This window comes from Pleurodeles waltl, chromosome 3_1 (genome assembly GCF_031143425.1).
Source record: "Pleurodeles waltl isolate 20211129_DDA chromosome 3_1, aPleWal1.hap1.20221129, whole genome shotgun sequence".
Taxonomy (NCBI): domain Eukaryota; kingdom Metazoa; phylum Chordata; class Amphibia; order Caudata; family Salamandridae; genus Pleurodeles; species Pleurodeles waltl.
The window spans coordinates 1,309,334,141-1,309,349,383 of NC_090440.1; the positions used below are offsets into that span (position 1 = coordinate 1,309,334,141).

The window sequence follows — 15,243 nt, forward strand, 5'->3', positions numbered from 1 at the left end:
TGTTTGCTTGTGTTCCAGTTAAGGGAGGGCCTGGCCTGGCTATTCAGGCTGGGCTCTACCTATTGGATTAGTGTCAAGACTGACTTGCATATGGCTGGATCTAAACTGAGGTGGCATGGCTTGCAAAACAACAATGGGTTGAAGTGCTACCCAAGCGATTGCCAGTGGTTAGACCAGGGGCGGCTCCTCGATAGGGGCGAGGAGCATGGAGCATCACCCCCACCCGCCAGCAGCGGCAGCTGCAAACTTTTTTCCCAAAAAACTATCATAAACTCTGGAAAAGGGGCGGGCCACAGGAGTGACGAGTGAGGGGGAGTGCTCAGTCTGGCCAAACACACATGTGTACAGGCTGTTGGGCTGGAGAGAGCCTGCACAGGCTCCCAGTCTGCCTGGGAGCTCCCTGGCTGGGCGCTCCCAGCCAATCCTAAAGCTTCTCTAAGCAGCGTCAGGATTGGTGCAGGGCAGGCTGGGAGCCTGTGCCTGCCTCACCAGCAAGACGGAGGAGCAGAGGAGCGGCGCGGGAGCGGAGGTAAGTGGATCTTTTTTAACATTTTTCAATTTTTTTTATTTTATTTTATTTTATTATCCCCGACCCCCCGCGAGCGCGCGCCTTCCCGTCCCTTTCCATTAGCACGAACCGCAACTGAGTTAGACTTATTGCAAGCATTCTGCAAATCATCTTTTGTGTGTTTGATTTTGCACAACGTGTTTCAGTCTCTGCTGATAGAACTGTGTGCACTGGCGTGCATTGACATTGTGTCCACTGGGGAAGTTCTCTGTGTTTTGTTCTGTTAATCTGTTGTGAGGTCTCAACTATGGAAAAGATCAGAGTTGATAAATCACCTTGTCTCGCCCAGTGTACATGCAAATTCCTCTGGCTTTTCTGCTGTGACACCTCCCCCTCCGCATGTGTAAACATTGATTTCTTAACTCATTGTTTGTCTGCACCTGTGACAGCTACATGTTCACTTTAATGATGATGGTATTATTTTAGCTTTGTTACTGGTCTCATATGCAAGTACTTCTATTTCGGAATCATCATATGTTGTGATGGCTTTTTGCATAGTGGCTTAGTGGTTATGTCTTGGAATTTGTTTTGAAAGTGTATTGAGTAGTTACCTCTGGCCTCATACAGCGGATTTGACTGAGCAGTACTATTTCTGCCATCTGTAATGATTTGCTATCCTATGTGCACGTTTGTCAGCATTGATTAAGGCACACGTTGTGATATTGGTGTACGATCGATCTTGTCTTCCCCTGCACAACCTCAAAACTGACGGCCTGGTGTAGAACGTCATTGTGTGGATGCAAAGCCTGCCCATAGCAAAATCAGAGCGGAAGCGGGAAAGGGTCGGAGAATTTTATGGACATTTACAAACTGTCGAACTAAGCCTCGTGTGTTAAGCCTGCTATGTATCCTTTTTGTGGCTCTCTGGAAGGCATCAACGGAGCATTAGTCAGCCATAAATAAACATTTGTGGTTGAAAATCCCTTTGGTAATAGAGCTCCATTTAAGTAAATGTATCTCTGCTGAGCAGGTCAGATAGCGAGCAGGAGACTGGCACTATTCCAAATCGACACACAAATTAGACAACACTGATTACGGCAAAGTACTTTCAGAGATGATAGGCCCAGGTTTGTCTACGTAGAACTTTCGTTTGTTTGTAACCTTTTTCTTTGTACAGAGCACTGAGAGCCTTTTTTCTACCCACTCTCACCACAGCACGTCAGCTGGCGCCCGTGTGCAGCCTTTGAAACCAGATTATTCAAAGCCCCTTTCCCATTTCTTATCTTTTACAGAGACCATGTAAAGGTCATGAACTGAAAGATGCAAGCAGCCGAAAGAAACTCCATCTGCTATTAATTAGTTCTGCGGATTCCCTTGGCACTCACTCGCCAGGCTGGCAGAAAGGCCATAAACTCACATGAGTTGGTGCTACAGGAAACATTGAAAAACAAAATCCATGGCATTATCTGTAATAAAACAGAAGGAAAACCTTACCACTTGAGAGCAATTGACGTTTTGGTTTCAATATTGCTACTGATTATTATGAAAGAATGGGCATGCCAGGCACGATCTGGGGAACCGTTCACTACGTGAAGGAGGTGGATTTCACTTTGTGTACATTTGTTTTGTCATGCACGGGTCCAGCCAACGTGGCCATAATGTGGACAGCTATGGTCTAATCTACACCCATGTCAAGTTGATAGCACATGTCATGGCCAATGTAGGCACATGATATAGAGAGGATAAAAAATAGCAAAAACGTGTTTTATTCCAGGCGCTTTCGTTCCAGCTGGCATGCGCAACGCACGGTGACTCACACAAGCCAATCACCATCATCAAAAGTATTTTATTGCGGGCCAAAGGCCGCCAGTGTATTCACGATTGTCACAATATACTTATGGATAAATATGATTGAATACAAAAAAGTAACACTATCATAGAACATCAAGGTCAAACATTACAAAAGAAGTGCAAGCTGAAACTGTCAAATTGCTACATCGATTCAACAAGCAACTAAAAGAGGACATTTATAACTCACCTCTACCTGAGAAACATTTAATTTGCTACACCGCTAATTTCATAGTGTTTACCCTTTCCCTCAAATCAGCCATAAATACAATGGCACAGCAAAACTCAAGATACTATTGACAAATCATGGTATCCAGGTTAATATTTCTGAGATGTTTGGTGGATGACAGGTTGCAGGCACATCCATCCTCATGTATATAACATGGACAGACTAGAAGTCATTGCAGATCGGGATTAATTGTTCGCCTACAAGACAAACAATAAGTAGATTTCTGGCGTATTTTATTCTATTTCGCCAAAAAAGAACCAGAGGTGTGGTGCCCAAACTAACACTGGACCCCCAATAATTGGGAATGATGCACATTTAACAAATTTCAATTCCACAGTAATATCAGATTTCTCAATTGCATAACATTTCACGTGCTTTTACGCTTTTAGGCACTTGGGAGATAACATGATTTACTGAGATTCACACGATTCCCAGTCAAGAGTGCCAGATCTGAGATTAGAACTCAAGTCCCCAGCTCCAGCTATTTAGAGGTGTTCTGACCAAGATGACGGAACAGAAATGAGTAATGCTAAATTTGCCACAGGTACTACACCACCTATATCCCTGACGCGCCTTGCAGCATCAAAAACAATGGTGCTGTTGACCGTGTTTCCAGTGGTGGCATAAAGTGTTTGCAGAAAAAATTCTCACAGTTGCAGCTGCAAGGGGTTGCAGAGTAGCAATTAATTGCAAGAATACTCCAAAGCATTACAGGGGATTTCTACAGAAGAATGACACCGACATTAACATTCACAAAAATCAGTGCTTAATTTGTAAATAAAAATGTGCCGGTGCCCAAAGCCCTCCCCTTAAACACGCGTCTGCTGCAAATAAATGTGGGAACACGGAATACTGAGGCAGCGTAATCTAGAAGCCATTTCGGGCCTGTGCAATCCATATAAAGCCACTCCCTGCCCCTTCAGTTCACTCTTGCAGCTTTCTGCTTTCTCCCTTTATGACGCTTTTTCGTTTTCCCCTTCTTCCGTCTGTCCCATATGTGTCTTTTCCTCGCAGCAAATGCTCGAGGCAAAAGAATAAGCCCCGGCCCTAAAAAATAAGTGATGGTGCTCAGCACCAGAAACAACAAGCACAAATTGAGCACTGACAAAGATATTCTACCTTTAGACTCTCTAGCATTCTGCACACTTTTGCTTGGACCACCGCCACCACCCTACACATGTACCCAAAAGTCTTTTACAAAATATTTCCAGTTTTGGCACCGATAATCTAGTAAATTATCGTTATATAACTTTGCCTTTCTGGCCAAAGTCTTTGAAAAACGCTGCAGCCCTAAAAGTTACAGAAAGATCATTATTTTCCAATCATACCTGTCTGTCTTCCACATTGTTCTGTTGAAACTACCTCACGTCATGTCCTGGTTGGTATCCCATGTGTCACAAACAAAGGCGATTGATGCCTTCTTTTCATCCTAGGCATATCAACATTTGATTCTATTGATCACAATATCATACTTATCCCTCTCTCCATCTGCATTGGTATCCCTGGAACAGTACACAATTAGATGTCCTGCTTCCACTCAAACGACCACCAAAATGTACAACTTGAGTCTTCCAAGTCGCTTCTGCTCCATGGTGCATGTGATGTCCACTTGGTATCTGTTCTAGCCCCTGTGATTTTCCACCTTTACATGGAGCTGTTAAACCTGGCATCCTTGATGAGGTCTCCCCTGTCTTCTTTGCCCCTTTTGACTGTGTGCTGGACTCTGTGTTTGCTATTTACGGTACTCTGGGCACTTCTAACAAGTGCTAAAGTGCAAGTGCCCCTGTGTAAAGTGTATGTGTAATTGCATTTTCCATGATTGGCATATTTGATTTACTAATAAGTCCCTGGTAAAGTGCACTAGAGGTGTCCAGGGCCTGTTAATCAAATGCTACTAGTGGGCCTGCAGCACTGGTTGCGCCACCCACATTACTAGCCCTGTAAGCATGGCTCAGACCTGCCATTGCAGTGACTGTGGAAGCAGTTTTAAACTGCCAATTCGACCTTTTTTTTTATACATGTAAGGCACCCTTAAGGTAGGCCCTAGGTAGTCCCATGGGCAGGGTGCAGTATATGTTAAAGGTGGGACACATACGGATGTTTTTTACATGTCCTAACAGTGAAATACTGCCACATTTGTTTTTTACTGTTGCAAGGCCTATCTCTCTCATAGGTTAACACGGGGTTGCCTTTAAATTTTACCCTTTGAGAGCAGATAGAAATATGGAGTTTGGGGTCCCTGGACTCACAATTTAAAAATACATCTTTTAGTGCAGTTGTTTTTTAGATTGTTAGTTTGAAAATGCCAGTTTTAGAAAGTAGGCATTTTCTTGCTTAAACCATTCTGTGACTCTGCCTGTTGGTGGATTCCCTGTCTGGGTCAGACTGACAGTTGGGGCTGTTTGTGAATCTCCTCTAGACAGTGACACAAAGGGAGCTGGGGTGTAGCCTGCATATCCTGATGAGCCATCTGGGCTACAGTGGAGGGAGGAGTGGTCTCTTACACCTGAATGGGCTCTGCCTGCCCTCACACAATGCAGTCTCCAACCCCCTGGTGTGTGTCTGAGGCATGGCCTGGGCAAGGAAGGATCTTGTGAACAACAGAGACTTTTCTTTGAAGTTCGCCTACTTCGAAAGCAGAAAGGGGTATGAGTAGTGGACCGAAAACCCCACACTTTAGATCACTTCTGGAACCAAGAGAAACCTCTGCCAAGGAGAAGGGCCAAAGAGCTGAGGAGAAGTGCTGCCCCTGCCTGTGACTGTGCTTTGTTGAGCAGTTGCTGCTTCTGCCTGTGAAAGGGAACAAAGACTGGACTTTCTTGTGTATTCCTGCTTGAGAAGAATCTTCAAGGGGTTGAAGTGAGATTGTCTCCTGTTTTGAAGTCTCTGGGCCATCAAAGATTTCCTCTGCCAGCACCTGCACTCTCTGCTGAGACTCCTGCCCTGCCAAGTGGTGCCCTATCCAGTCCATGGGCCTTTGAAAGGTGAAGTTGGCAGAACAAGAACTGAAATCCAGGCACAGAACTCTGTGTGGGGAAATTTTCGATGCAACACAGCAGATAAACGGTACCTGCTTTGCGGCTGAAATCGGTGCCCCACCTGCATTACGGCTGTGAGATGAATGCATCACGGCTGGAGAAATGACTCAACAGCTGCTTGTGGGTGCTGACCCCATGCAGCATGGTTTCCCAACACCATGCAACCGGATTTCCTAGGCATCATCCCTGGATATCAAAGTCATTGTGAACCTGCGCAGATCTGAGGTGTCCTGTCTGGAAATCGACGCATCACTCTTTTGCGAGGGAGAAAAACAACACATCACTGACCCAACCGGAGAAGAAACAACGCATGGCCTCACTTGCGGGTAAGGACTTGACGCATCGCTAACTTTTCTAACGCACGCTCGTCCGTGCGGCTTTGTTTTTGACACAAACCAGGTACTTTGTGTAAAATCAACATTTACATTGTTTTCTGTGGAGTAAGACTTATTCTTTTGAAATTTTGTATCTTGACTTGTGTATGTTGGAGTTTTGTCGTTTTGGTCTTGTTTGATTTAGGTAAATATTACCTATTTTTCTAAATTGGTGTGGTGTCCATTTTGTAGTGATTTCACTGTATTACTGTGTTGTTAGTACAAAAACTTTACACATTGCTTCTGGGTTAAGCCTTTCTGCTCGTGCCAAGCTACCAAGGAGGTGATTGGGGGTTAACCAGGTGTGTTTCTCCTTTGCCCTGACTAGAGTGAGTGTCCTTGCTTGGACAGGGGGTAACCTAACTGCCAAAGACCCCATTTCTAACAAGAGCACATACACTCCTAGCCCCACTTAGTGTTTCCTTCAAGGAGTACATTAATGGCACACAATTTTATACCATAATTTTATTTACAACTGATATCCGATGCTCAAGATCCACTTGAACAGCACTAAACGATTCTCAAAATTAAAAAAAAAAAAAAAAAATCCTTTTTCTCCTTCACTCAAAACCCCCTGAAATACATTTTCACACCATCTCTGGGTGGCACCTCCACTCAAAATGATCGTAACCTATCTCGGAGCTCTTCTTTTCTCAACCAACTTGTCCCTGACACTCCTTGTCAAACTCCTCTTTTGTCTATCTGATTTATTCTGTCTACTTAGACATCTCAGGCTGTTAAGGTGGACAATCTGAATGGATAGACTCCAGCCTGCTTAGGTAGAATGCTAGTAAACAGGAAATCCGGATATTCGGCAGTAACCACGCACAGTGATCGGCATGTGTTGGCTGGCTGAAGTTGGTGCCTCTAAATTTCTTGTGGCAAATGCTTATCATTTTGGTTTAATATTAGACACCTTCATGATATTTTAAAAGTTTATACATAAACTGATTTCTTTCTATTTTTTCTTTAGAAAATCCTTAGAAAGTCCTTCCTTTACATCTAGGAAAACTGCAGTCCAGCCCACCGTTATGCTTATACTGGATTACTGTAATCTGATGTTATTAAGAATGCTTCTATACGCGGGTCAGTGGGTACACACCATTCAAAATGAACCAGCTGTCTGGTTGTAGGGTTGAATAGATCTCCCACTACATTGCATTTGGCAGCTCTTAAAAGGGGATCACTCACTTTTAAAACACTTTGAATAGTGCATCATGCATTCCCAGGTCCACTGTACATATATCTAGACATCTCAGAACCTCTAATGCTGACCCGTTAGCTGTCTGTCACACACATCAGAGGTGGATGGACTGTCTGTTCTGTCTACCATGGTCTGAGACAAACATGACATAAGGAGCACGAAAAATCATTTACGGTTCCACCGAAAAAGAAAACCTGGCTATTTAAATTAACTTCCTGCTAATGGGATGAAAATTGGGCTCGCGTATTTTTTGTGCCAGGGCAGGTGGGCAGCAATGCTCTTCAGAAACAATAGATATCAAAACATTCTTTCACTTTCATTACTTTTTTATATATTTGTAAAAATCTTATCTACCTTTGTTCTTTTGTTTACTCATGGACTCAGGTCCATTGTACCTCTTCACTATTTTATCCCTCGCCGATTGGTGCACTTAACCCCTACTCTGCTTCTTCGCTGCATTTTGTGGGCTACTTCTGGGAAATATGAATGGCCAGCATAAAATACAAATAAAATAGACTCGAATGCAAGACCAGGCTGACAGCTGCAAGTGATGTCAGCAAAGAGGCAGTCTTTCCAGACATCAGTAACCCGGAAGGAGGAGGCCAAGGAGGATACATAGGCTTTATAGTCTCCATTCAATTCTTGCATGCAAAGGGAGATATGGAGACTTGCTGCATACATTTCACTATAGGATTTTTACCGTTAGGGTTGCTAAAAATATGTTGAAGTAACTTGTATCAACTAATGGCAACGTGCACCTAGATAGTGACATAACAGATTCTGGGCCTGATTAAGACCACGGAGGACGGGCTTTACTCTGTCAGGGTGGTAGAATAAAATACTCTCTGATCACTGCTGTCTTCAACTTGTACCAATAATGTGTCAATCGAGCTTTATCTAGGCACATCAGACGACATAGTGCAAACGAAAAAAACTACCAACCTGGCTAGAATGGCAAACAGGGCTAGGCACGAAGCCAAAATCAGCCTTAGCAGAAATGTTCAGATTCGGCCCACACTGCAAGAGGCTACGACTAGAATAGAGCCGTGGAGGCCTTAATGCCGGGGCCATGGCAAGCCATTAATCTCTGAAAGCAGTCTCCTGGCCTGTAGCCACAAGTAAAATGCCAGAGTGGCAGTGTGGCCAGTTCAGCCCTGGTGGCAAACCATAAGTGCCATAGGCGAGCCCACAAGAAAACGTTCTTGTGGCATTGTTGGAGGAAGCAGAGAAGCACATCTGAGCTCACATTTAAGTCAGTGGGCTTTTATGACCAGGACAGTCCAATTACTGGCCCTGACAAGTAATGGTGAATTAACAGTGATACTTCATCAGTGTAAATATAGTTGTGGTATTGTAAAAAAATGAGTTTTATTGCTTGTCACCAGCTGGGGAAAGGAGTCTGGTGTGCACTGTGGTCTCAAGAAGTGCCAGGGTCTCTCCAGAGCAATGCAAGGTACAAAGGCGCTATGTTTGAATTGACAGTTGCCATTATATTAGCTGTCAACCTACTCACATTTTCCTTCAGAGAGAGTAACTATTTCTTTTAGGCCTTACTGCAGCTGCACTAACTCACCGATGGCCATACCTATCTATCACCAGAGCGTCACAACCTCGTGTGACAGTGCTTTACATCACAGGAAGGTGTTGTGTGGATAAGAGGGTAAATAGTTTTAGTTGACAAGTGACTAGTGTAGAAAAAGGTAAAGTGTCTTGACAGCCTTGGACATTCTATATGATAGAACATTTGGTGACTCCTTCCCTCTCAGGCTCTGGTTCTGGTGTGTAGTGCTCAAACAGCAGCAAGAATTTAAAGAAAACCGATAGCAAATCATAGCGTATAGATGGGTGCCCTCTGAGACATACCGTATAGATGAGTGCACTCTGTAGCCTTGTAAGTAAAAGGTAGCTATAGTTGCCATTCCATTGGCAATTCTAGAAGCCCAATACTTGCCTTATTCGGGAACCGGTAAGCATGTGACAAGCACAAGGAACCACAGGGTCTATGGATGCTTGATGCACTGGAGTTGTTCCCCTGCAGTGTGTGCCTGAAAGATAAACCCAGAAACCATGAGCAAATGTTAAGCTTAGAGACTGCTCCTAGGAGTAGTAGCTAGCATTGAGGCAACCTCAGGTGCTGAGGAAACCTTTCTTCCATGCTGAGTGTCCAGCAGAAGGGCCTGTGAGCATCAGTGGTCCAATACAGTGCAGTACTGGCACAATTAAATGGCAGAGAAGCCGCTAGGCAGTTCACAGTGAAGAGAAACAAAAGAGTGAGCAAGACCAATATGTCAGTGACTGCATCACAGTACATCTAATACCCAAACTGGTGAGGGCTTGTTGCAGAGGGGTGTGAAGGGGTACTGCGATCTGTGAATGCTGACCGATGATCGAGGACAGAGCTAGATTTCCATCAGAGGGAGAAGAGAAATGGAATCCTGTGTGAGCTTGAGGCTGGCTGTATTGGTTGAAGATCTTAAGCAAAGCAGTGCACGGCTATTCTTGTAGTGTGCAGAAAGGTGGTTTGCGAGCTGCTAAATGTGATAGAATACAGAAGTGGGTAAGCACTGGCTTTTCTGACTGTTATCCTGAGGGCAAAGGTGGTGACTGCGAGCTCAGCTCAGGTGACAGCATAGGAGGAAGGAGGATACAATTCTTTTTGAGTCTCTGTAAATCCTGTGGAAGCCACTTGAAGAAAATAAATATTATTGAACTGGAAGCTTCCCACTCCATTCAAAGTCGAGGGAGAGAAGGGAACAACTGGGCAGAAACACATATCGAGCTAGAGACTGGCGTGGCAGGCAAACCACTGCTATGGAGAGTGCTGAGGGAGTTCTGTGTGTCAATGAACTATTAGACAAAGCCACAGGAAGGAATGGTGGCCTGAAGGCAACAACCACTGGGCAGTTGAGAATACCTCACCCCTCAAGGGCTTCACAGGTATGATCTCTGACACACAATATCTACTGATAACATGAAGAAAAGGAATGCAATGAGAAGAGAGACCTGCATATGTCGATCTGTGGTTATGGACATAGACGTGCAAGAATTGGATCTGTCTCACAAAGATCAGGCCTTGAAACAAAACCTGAATGATATAGTAAACCGAGAGAGGCCCTGCATCCTGAATTATAGGAGTGTTAGAACTTGCTACCAAGACACCCAGGGATCTTGTTGGACATTGGGGGTCTGAATGTAGCCCTGTGTGGGACACACCAAAGGGTAGCACAGCGAGGAGCCCCATGGCTATCATATTAAAGGTCCTTAAAGTCTACATAACAGAGTAATCATATGTGTCATGGACCCAGGGACAGTATTTTTGTAGCACTTCTCCTTATATGTTCTCCTCAAAAGTATAAGACCCAAAGGATCATGCAGTGTCTTAGGACAAAGCAAGCATGATTTTGACAGGGTTTTCCATTCTCACGCACTTTACTAACTGGATGGTGAAAAATATGATGGTTGGGTATGTAGCGTAATCACATGGAATTATCTAAGTATAGTGCAAGATTACATGGAATTATGCAAAAAGAATAAATCTGCATTTAGTTCTGTCTTATAGCACAGAAGATGCCCTGTTATGTCCAAAATTGTATGCATGGATGCATTTTACCCTGCTACATACAACAGAACACGACCAGATTATTTTGTGTCCGGTCTCTGTGTCCTGGTCAAGATCTGTGTGTGGTTCTGATCTCATAGCAAGAAACTGCTGGTAAATGTTCCTTTAACTCTTCCCTAGGTCAGTGGTATTTAACCTATGGAGTGGGAACCCATGGAGGCCTGCAAAGCCTACTCAAGAGGTCCCCAACTGCTGCGAAAATGAAATGATATTAACAGACTAATAAAGTGTAGCTAAATAAAGAAGTCAAATGTGCGATTGAAAATGTTAAACCGTTCTGCAAATGTGAAAACATTTGATTTTGGGGGCTAAATATCCTCAGATTGATTTGGGGAAGTGGTACAAGTGCATATAGTGAAGGCAATGAGATGCCTCAATTAAATTTAGAAAAGCTCCAACATTCCTATAAAAATTTAGAATTTTTTATACTTGTTTGTGAATTAAATAATCTACTTAATCATATGTATATTTGATGAATGGTTGTTTCCGTATTTCTTGAATATTTTTATGGTTCAAGTAATCGAAAAAGCTTAGGGATGGGTCCCTAGCTTTCAGTAATGACTCAGTGCGGGTCCCCCAATTCCAGTAATGACTCATTATCAGCTGGGTCCATTATAGAGTTTTGTATATTTTATTATTTTCTTTTCTTTTGTAGCTCAGACTACAGCCAGAGTGCCAGAACGCCTTACATTAAGGATCAAAAACATTCCGAAGAAGCTTATTTTCCACACAGTACAGAATGCAACCAATTATCTAAACTCAAACACTCATATTTCCTGCCGAGGTCGTGGCATAATAGTGCATACAACATAAATATGACAGCGAAGCCTGCCACACTCCAAACACAGAACTATGTTGATGCGCGACTTAACTGTCCTCCCTACCTTGCGAAATTCAGACCAAATGCAAACCGGAGGGAGCCCTGTACATGCCTTTGTTGTTGAGGGTAATACCCATGCATAGGCAACCACCGCCACGTTGAAGCATTGAAGTGAAGGTGGTACATGCCTGATAACCTACACTCAGCCAGCAGCCTCTGCCGGGTGCTTAGTTTAAATTTCTCAGCACACTCAGGGGCGTAGTAACCATTAGTGCAACCGGTGCCGTGGCACAGGTGCCCTAACGGGCCCACTGAACCCTGATAGTTGTGGCGTTTACTACTCCAATTGCATTCTTCCGGCTTGCACCAGAGTGCATGGTGCCCTTGCTACGCTACTAGGAACACTTGGCATTGGCCTTTGGAGTTTACAATACAACTGGCCAGGCATGCATACCTCAGACTGCACTGAGCCTGTGAACAGCCCGCACACTCGGGCCCTCTACTTGGTTACAACAGAATCTTATCAATAAAGAATATCATTCTATATATATATACATCTTGACATTACATATATTCGCACCTAAACTCGTCATTTTATATGCACAGAGAGTCACTTAACACAAATTGATTGAGCCCAGAGGCTATCCTGCAGAATGTGGTAGTAGGAAAATGGTTTCTTAAGTTTAATCCTCTTTCTAAAATCTGGTGGTCCTCTGTAGTGTCTGACTTTAGACCTAGGGCTGGTCCATCCCGCCCATACTCCCCGGGGGAGCTTGCAGTCCCCCCTGGTGTAAACAGGATTGATGGACACACCCTGGGTGACGTAGGAAAAGGTTTTAAATGGGAATGCAGGAAGCAGGAAAAAGGTCAGTCTCCGTGGTCCAGAGAGCCAGCTATAAAGAAGTTAATATTGCCACCCAAAAGCAGTGTCAGCGTTTTCATTTGCCGACCGACAGTCCTCCACGATCTGTGCGCAGACAGGAAACCCTGACCTGAGGCACCACATTGGACCGGATACGGCCAAGCTGCGAAACCCAAAGCAGAGCAGCGGCGTGCAGGGGCCCCTGCTGTAGGGGGTCGGCACAACCAAGGGGGCCGGCCGGAGAAGCCCAGGGGGGCCATCTGCACAGCCACACATCTGCAGTTGAATAGCATGTCGCGAGCCGCACTGCACTCCGTAAGCCTGTGGAACCTTGATTTTGGGCCCTCAAAACCTGCGACCTTCTGGACCCCTAGGGAGTGGCTTGAAGCGCATATAATATGCGGCGGCCCCCTGCAGCCCCCTGGAACTCCCTGAGGCCCACACTGCAGCCCATAGCTGCCTTCTTGATTTCAGCATCTGTACAGTGTTGCCAGAATCAGCTGCAACTGCGACAGTGACTGTGAGCACGGCAGCCGTAGCTGGTTTCCACTGAGTTTGAGCCCCCAATGCCACAGAAGCGGTCCCGCTAGGGCTGGCCTGTCGTCGGTGCAGTGAGACCCGCTCGTGATCCATTATGTGGGTCATCTTCGGTCTCCGAAGTTCCTGGAGTGCCTTGTAGCGCTAACAAGGTTCAATAAGCCTGTAAGTCAGTAAGTCAATAAGTCAATAAGTTGTAAGCCTTCAGTACCAAGCACCAATAGCCTTCAAATGACTGAGACTCTATCGTTACTACCACCTCTGGTTTCCTCGACGGCTGCATGCTGTCTGCTGCCCAAGGCCCCAGCCCACGTGCCTCACTCCGCACCGTGACACACATAGGCATCTCAGCAGATCCACCTGTAATTTAGAAATTGAAACATTGCACAAGTGTAAGCTACTATTGTACTCTGACTAGCTAAAGGCCAAAGGAAAATGCAAAGAAGCGCACGGTGTCAAACTCCGTGCCCTTGCTGTGGACAAGTTCGGGAAAGGGGTCTGACAGAGCAGTACCATCAAGTTCGCTTCAGCCAAATTAAGGGAGGCTGAACCAAAAAGTTTGAACAGCCAGAAGTTAGTAGAAAGACAGCCCTGACACCAAGGGGTCCTCAAGGGGACATCCGAAAACATATTTATACTCAGTCTCAGATCCAGACTTGGACTCACCCTAATAAATGTGGGCACAAAGCTCCACATTGGCCCTTCTTAAGGCCACCCAAAGATCCCATAAATAAGCAAAGCGCTACAAATAAAAATCCCTGCACTCTAATAGACAAGATATTAGAAGTCACCAAGGAACCAACAAAGAAAGGATGGCCCAGAACCCAGAAACATATAATGGGGTGTTCTACAGATGAACAAAGTACCAGGGACAAAGGCTGATCCCCCATGAAGAATGGGAATGTTAAATGCCAACATTAGAGGGGCTTTGTGCAAGACTCTAAATTAAATTTGAAATCAGAGTCATCAAGCCCAACACAGGAGCCAGAAGTGGGCCATGGACATGGATACAGGATCAACTAACGACTCAAAGGCCAAATGGGTTATCTCTAATAACCAAGTGTCTAGCTTGCCACAACATCTAATGGCAGACAATGTTTCAACTGCCACACCACCATATTTGGAGTAGACCCTGCCGAATGGGATGGCGCAAACTCAAGGGCCTTTTCCATGTCCTCTAGCCTCAAGGAAGCTCCCTGGAAGCGATGCCCAAGCCCCCCTGAAGATGATACCAGGGATGGTATCAATTAACCAGGCAACAGACAGAGTGACACCACTAAGTCCTGAGATTCTGGTGTCCAAAGATAAGCCCGTCAGGGAAAAGAAAATTAGAACTTCCGAGGGGGTAGAGGCACATATCTTCCTCAGGGTTTAAGCCATCTCAATCACCCGAAATGACATCCTTGTACATGCAATATGAGCCAGGGGATGCAAGAGCTAGTTTCAACATCACCCCTACAGGAGAAGACAGTGGGAAGCCACTCCAGCCATCTGTGTGGTCATCCTCGCATACGTATTTACATCAACTAAAGGAGCCAATAATTAAAGGAGATAGAGCCAACATCAATGCCTCTAGAGCAGATGGAGTAATAAAGGAAGATAAGTCCAGAGAAATTTCTCCATTATTCATGTGAAGCAGGCTTGGTTGCCATAGGAGTACAACCAGGGCCACAGAAAGGCGCTCCTTATCCAGCTGGTGTTCAGAATTCTCAAGTGCACACTTCACTCATCCCCAGGACACCGAGCAAGCAACTGGTGTGGGTGGCAAGGAGCAAGATACAATGCTGCAATCATCGGCCATCGCTAACATCAATAAGTCGCTTAAAGTAATGACCCAGGCAGTGCATTTATATGCAGACAAGTTGGAAGTGCAGATCCCCATCTTACAATTGATTTCCACATCTATTGCAAGGATTGATGGGAAACTAGATGCCCTAAAGCACAAAATTCAGTTTGAATGGAATCAAAGCAAGACCCATGTGCCTATGGACCAATAATTGAAAAACTAACATCCCTTCCATCAGTAATGGCCTCAGTAATTGGTGACATTAAAAGGGCACTTATTTCCCCAGAGATCATCAATGACCTGGTCCTTCATACCTCCGGGGCCTGGAACTGCACCAGCAGAAATTGAAATAGCAGAAACTCCACCTGCAAGAGACCCAGGCCAACCAGTGGGACAACCGAGGCAGAAGAGGGCACTT

The 15,243-nt window shown here is 44.9% G+C and overlaps 1 protein-coding gene across 2 annotated transcripts in view; it reads left to right on the forward strand.

Annotated features, from left to right (window-relative positions):
- The window catches only part of ADCY5 (adenylate cyclase 5), a 1,737,221-nt gene that overhangs the window by 930,522 nt on the left and 791,456 nt on the right, over window positions 1-15,243 (forward strand). The gene's annotated exons all lie outside the window — the stretch shown is intronic.